Genomic DNA, 6397 nt, shown 5'->3' on the forward strand with positions numbered 1-6397 from the left:
ATGCAACCTGTAGTGATGATTCGAGCAACTGCATGTGAAATGTCAAAATGCCTCCATGAAGACGATGGTGAGGTAGAATAAAGATGGTGAAATGCCAGTCAAAAAAAAAAACACCGACTACATTAACCTAAGCAAATAGGAGCCTCCCATTGGATAATTACTGTATGGATGATTATGTTTCAGCTGGCAACAAGTTGTTCAACCCTAACTGATGCGGGAAGTAGCTTCTCATGTTGGAAGGCACATCCTGTGGTTGCATTAAAGTTGTAACTTTGTTTCAGAGGTGTACAAAAATTGCTTTGCATCAAGCAAACAAATCAATGAAGACAACTGCCAAAACTACTAAAACTGGGTTAAGAGCTCTCCAACGCATGATGATGAGAAATTGGATGATAGTGGTGAACCGTCATCTTCACAGAAGAAAATCTTGAATGATCGTGAGATCACTTGAATGTTAGAAGTCCAGTCAAAGAGAAATCAACAACAAAATTCACGGATATGTTTGATAGTGAAAGTATATTGCATTTCCACTCCCACAATGAAAAGAGAACTCAAGGTACTGTGACTAAACAGCTGTGTAGCGTTCAGAAAACTGAATGTAAGTGAAGCTGATTGTACCCTGTTCCAGACGATGGGTTGTCGGGCTAAAAGGAACAGTGGATGAAGTGGTGCCCACCTTATAAACCTGTGGGAACCAGCATTATGATCAGGGGTTGGTCTTTCTATGTTCAACAACATCATATACTCAAACAATTAGGTTAGCTAACTTTATGCCTGAGCAGGTTTTTTAATCAACTCCAAACAGAAAGGTCCCAACCGGGATTTGAATCAGGAACTCTCTTGCTGTGAGGCAACAGTGCTACCCACCACACCCCTGAGCAGCCCAGTTTCATGCTTATGTGGACAAAAAGTAATATTGTGATGTAACATAAGTTTCTTGAAACAGGGTGACAACAGATGTGTGCTGTAATCAAAGCTAAAGATGGTCCAATGAAATATCAGAGTGGGAATTATTTATTCATTTTTTTTGTCTGCAGCAGTTTATTTTACTTCCAAGCATGTTTTTTTAATTTTTTTTTAAAAATTCAACCAGGAAGCTTGAATGTCTAAACTTAACCGAGAAAAGTTATTACTAAAATCCAAGGTATCGGTGTCGGTCGAACATGCTGTGTTAACATCTCGCAAAGGCAAGTAGCAAAATAGCATCTATTAGGATTACATTAGTTTTGTAAAAAATAAATTATGTTTATAGCTTAAGCATGATAATTTTCTAAGCCTTTTTAACCCTAACAAAGTAACAGTTCTGCATAAATGCAACCGGTTATTAACAAATAGATTTTAGTGGTGTTATTATTGTAATCACTGAACATAGGCTTGTTAATGGAAACAGTTGCTAATGACTCTGATATGGAAATACTTGGGAGCTGGGTTTCCCTCCTGCCACCTGTAGGGGCAGTGGTCTAGAGGTTAAGAGGACAAAATGCATCATATTTCGATATGTATAAACAATTTGTTTGGTCATTTTGATTGGAGGACCTGATGTCCTTACAACTGTTCAATGAACCTGGTATCCTGAGGACGAATTCCACAGAAAAGACTACTTTTTTATGTAGACTTCCCCATGATTTATGACCAACAGACAGAGGGTATTTCCATTAGTTTTACCTTTACAGTGTAGAGGGATAATTATTATGGTAGCATGCCAACACACTAAATGGTGGGGAACATACTAAGCACTATAGACGAAGTTATGAGCTTCAAGCCAGCTTTATCTGGGCTGCTTTGATTTACATGCAAATCAATGCAATGCAAAGCCAATGATTTACTTATTGTAACTCAGTTCTTAAGGCCCTCTGTAATTTTCAGTCACCGGAGCCCCCTTCTCATTAACACCAGCACCAGAGAATGGCTACTGCACGGCTAATATGAACTGCCATTGATTTGATCTTGCATTTTCCTTTCATTACTTAATCATCAGTTTAACTCTGCGGGACCTTCTGAGAGCAAATAGATGTAATCTCACACATAATAACTTAATGATGTCAATTTAATTTTACAATTCCAAAATTTACATGCATACTAAGTAGCCTTGTCAAGATTTCCTCCAAAGAGATTATTAATTATTTCACATGCCAAATGAGAAAGTGTCTTATCTTTAAATGACTCTGCAAGGTATTACTCCAGATTTAGAATTTCAGCTCTAATTTGATGCAATTCTTTCAAGGCATTTGTGTCCACATTATAGTATTCAATGTGTGCCAATTCTATCAAAGACCACATATTTCATTAATATAGGCTTCAGAAGGGCCCCCTTTGAAAATCATTCCCCTTGTAATGTATGCTGAGAGCGGAGAGCATAGGATCTTTAGTCAAACTGCACAGGTTTTAAGCCATTTCATTGACAAATTACCGTTAAATTGAGTCTGACCACATGCAGGCCGAGTCAGTGGACTCAGTGAAAGGTCAAGTTCACTGGAAAATGGCACTGAAAGGTGATTAGATGAGGCCCTAAATGCCCTACTTTGATAATATTGATGACGACTGCTCAGTGCAGTGCAAGTTGATAACAAGAGCAGTTCAGTGATTTTGTTTTGGAATGTGCACAGATGTAAAGCCTCTATATTAAGGGGATTTTGCTTGTTAGCAGCCAAAGTTATGAAAACATTCAATCTGCATGCAGAAAGGATAATTAGAGACAATGAATATGCCTCCCTCTAATTGTTTATCCCCTGGACAGTGTGAAACCATTAACAAACACAACTCAAAGCCATCAATCCTTCATGACAGGGGTATTAAATAGAGCCTCATCTCATTTTGGCAAATTTGTTGAATGAATCAGAGTGTGGAAGGATGACAGAATACATCAAATGCTACTGGAATAATATCTTACTTTTGATCCCTTTTTCTATCCCCAAGTGGTGCAGAGGATTCGGGCACAAAAGAGCACTGCCAGGATCTGAACCCTTCAAGCTAGCTCTGATTTAAGACTGAAGGCTGCTGGGGGCCAGATAGTAGATCATGAATGGTTCCTCTGTGTCTAGCTCTAGAAATGAACCCGTGTTCACACATATACACACTGGCACCCACTGCTCACTCCACTGGTCCAATCTTTTCATTGCCTTGGTGTCACCATGGAAACCCCCCTCATCTCCCACCCATATCCCCCCCTCTACTGTCTCTCCCATAAATGTCCGCTCCTTAGTAATCCTTGGAGCTGAAAGGAAACTATACTGAAGTATCACAAAAAGGAACGAGTTGTTTGGTTGGGCTGTGGGGGAAAAAAAAGGAAAATAATAATAAAAAAAAATTAAAAGGTTTGGGCAAGTGTGTCATGCCTCTAATTAACCATCCACACCTGTGCAAAGGTGTACTGTATGTCTGAGAGGGCGTCGAACTGTGCAGCCCACTCAACCAGGAGGGCATGCGGGTACCTTTGAGGAAATGATCTGTGATTAAGCTGCAGTTTATTAGAAGCCATGGTGTAAATACCACATGTATCACATTCACTGTCTACCAAAAGGTTCGGGGACAAAAGGATTATTCTGTTAGTGCTGTGATCTCACCGTTAAGCTATTTCACTGTCTCTGTCAGTGCAATGGCCTTGGTGGAATGTTGGACTTGATAAATAGATTGTCCACTCCTGCTGTTTTTTTTTGCTTCTTCTTTTTAACACCCTCACCAAGAATACAAATGAATTTAGAATTTCCTTTGCTATGTCACCTGATAAGTGATCTCTTTTTCACGGTGCACACCCTAGGTCCCAAACAGAGCCTCATATGGAGCTTCCGCTATTGTCTTTTGGCCTTGCTGGGGGGAGGTGCAGATGCAGGAGATATGATGTGTGATTGGCAGAAGATGGGAGGGAAGACTGAGGGAGAACAGGGAGTTACACAACCCCAGTTGACCAAGAGGGAGCGAAGGAAGTAAACAATGAGATGATAGGGAGAGTTGGATAAAGAGGAGGGAGGGAAGGACGAAGAGGGACGGCAAGGGGAGTCGGTGTGTTAAAGATAGAGAGCGGAGGTAAAAGAAAGTCCCTCCTCCAATCTGGTGTTGTTGAGCAGGGGTAGTAGCAGAGCACACATTCCATTAGGCAGTAAATATTGACTCAGCAGCGAACAACTGGTTTCTATTGCATAGCAAACAAAGCTATTGTGTGCCTGGCAGCCCTGAAAGGCCTCTGTTTGCACATCACGCTCACGGCTGATAAGTAGGCAGTCTCATTCACTGTGGGGGTCTTTTATACATCTTCCTTTTTCCTGTGTGTATCTCTCTTTATTCCTCTCTCTGCATTTCTATATCTATCTCCCACTCTTGGCCTCCAGCCACCCGGCCAACAACCTTGACTGTAATCCCTCTCCACATGGTGTTTCCAAGTAGCTGAATGTGCAGCTGAATTAATCACAGGCGTTCCCATATCAAACAATGGGGCCAGACATGTTACACAGCAATAACCACTTGGCCTAACAGTCATCTTCTGGCAGCTCAGCCTTTTTCAAAACGTTCACTCGGGCCACGAGACACTCGGCGAGACACATAAGTGCAGCACTATTTACCTTGATGACTGTACAGAGGCTGGGCTGTTTGTCTGCAGATTATATGGTACATTTACATGTTGACCTCTGAACCGGTAAAAATCTATAAAGGATTTGTGACGTATGGGAGTGGACTTGGACTTACCTGAGACTGTAAATATCAGTCCGCACCCTTCTTGTGCATTTGTAAAGCGATACATGGCATAATCCCCACTCTTGCACCATGTGGGCTGACTCAGGTTGTCACTGCATTGTGCAACGTTAGACTGTAAGTCTTGTTTTGACACAGGTGTCTGCAGCATGGACTCATAATGTTAATCAAAACTATCAGGCAACTGGGTAAAGGGGCCTGTCTGCAGAACTAAAAACAAGTGAGTTTAAAATGGGAGTTCACAGGACATTTTAGCAGATTTTGCCTTCTTTTCAATCAGTTAAAATGTGGTTATAATATCAGTGTTTCAGGAAACACTGAAATCACTTGGACAATTTGTTTAGCTGTAATTTGAATGATGTCAATGTAAAGGCATTTCTAAAAGGACATTTTGCACATTTAAGAGATCCACACTAACCTCAGAACCTCATAAGCTGCATGTATGGTGCCAACTGAAAGCTCTCAGGACAGCAAAATAGAGGCATTTGTAGAAATATAAGAAATTAAAATTGTAAACTGATTTTACAATGCGCTAGAAGTGTGGGAAAACCATTCCCTCTGTTCTTCCTATGAATGCTGTATATAATTATTCTACAAGTCATTGTCAGTAGTATGGCTCCATTGATCCAGTTGGTGATTGGGAAACAGGGCAGCGTGGGATCAGGTCTGGGTTTGAGCACATTTTCTAGCACAGACTGTGAGTGGGCGTGGCCTGAAACGCGGGGCGTGACCTGACTAAGCATATTGTCCATGACAAACAGTCAGTGAATGTGGGTGGAAATGATGCCTGATTTGAAGTGGGTGTTAGCTGAAATCTTGCAACCAGGTAATACAGTATATGTCATCAATGTGTCACAGATAAGAAGAAACTGTACATAAGTGAGTTATTGCCATTGAAATTAATTATTACTCAATGTGGGGATGTCTCGAAGGAAGAGTTGCAGTTCAAGCACACAACTCTTTTAGAGAACTTTTAAAGATTTGAATATATCAAAAGCAGAAATTATACAGTCTAGAAATCCATAGCTAAAGAATATATACAACTCAACTCAGCCACAGAAGCAGTGCATTCATGGGGCCCCTCTGTATGTAGCTCACCTGGCAATAAATAACTTGGGTTTGAGACCATTTGCTGTATGTCAGTATTTCACTCTCCCACTCTTGCTCCCCAATTCCTGTAATACTTTCAGTATATCTTTCAAAATAAAGGCTTCTTTATTGTATTCTTTAATAGATCTGCTGCATTACATGAGATGGTTGGGTTCATGGCACCTTTTAGTGGAAATTTATGCTATCGTACCTGAAATAACGACACCATGGAAGAGCGTGTAAAGTAGTAGCACAGATGTTGAAATCCACGTTGTGTAACAACGCCCTGCATGTGTCTTAACATGACTCAGTTCACTTGAATGGAACAAACAGTGCTGTAATTTTACAGTGCGACATGAAAAACCTAACCAGCAGTCACTTGTGATTTTGTGAGCTCTGGAAAACACAGACACCATGTGCATCCTCTCACACCCCTGCGCGCTCACACACACACGTACACACTCAGCCTCGCTTCCAGAATGACTGTTCGCCTGCCAAAGTGACACCTACTTTAAAGAACCCCACCAGGTCCTGTGTGGTATGTAGGTTTTAGATGGTGCATTGTAATTACATTGCTTTTGTCAGCGTGTGATGCTCCAACAGATGTTCAGAGAGGAAGTAC

The sequence above is a fragment of the Leuresthes tenuis genome, unplaced genomic scaffold (assembly GCF_036924035.1).
Source record: "Leuresthes tenuis unplaced genomic scaffold, fLeuTen1.0.hap1 SCAF_24, whole genome shotgun sequence".
In the NCBI taxonomy this organism is placed as follows: domain Eukaryota; kingdom Metazoa; phylum Chordata; class Actinopteri; order Atheriniformes; family Atherinopsidae; genus Leuresthes; species Leuresthes tenuis.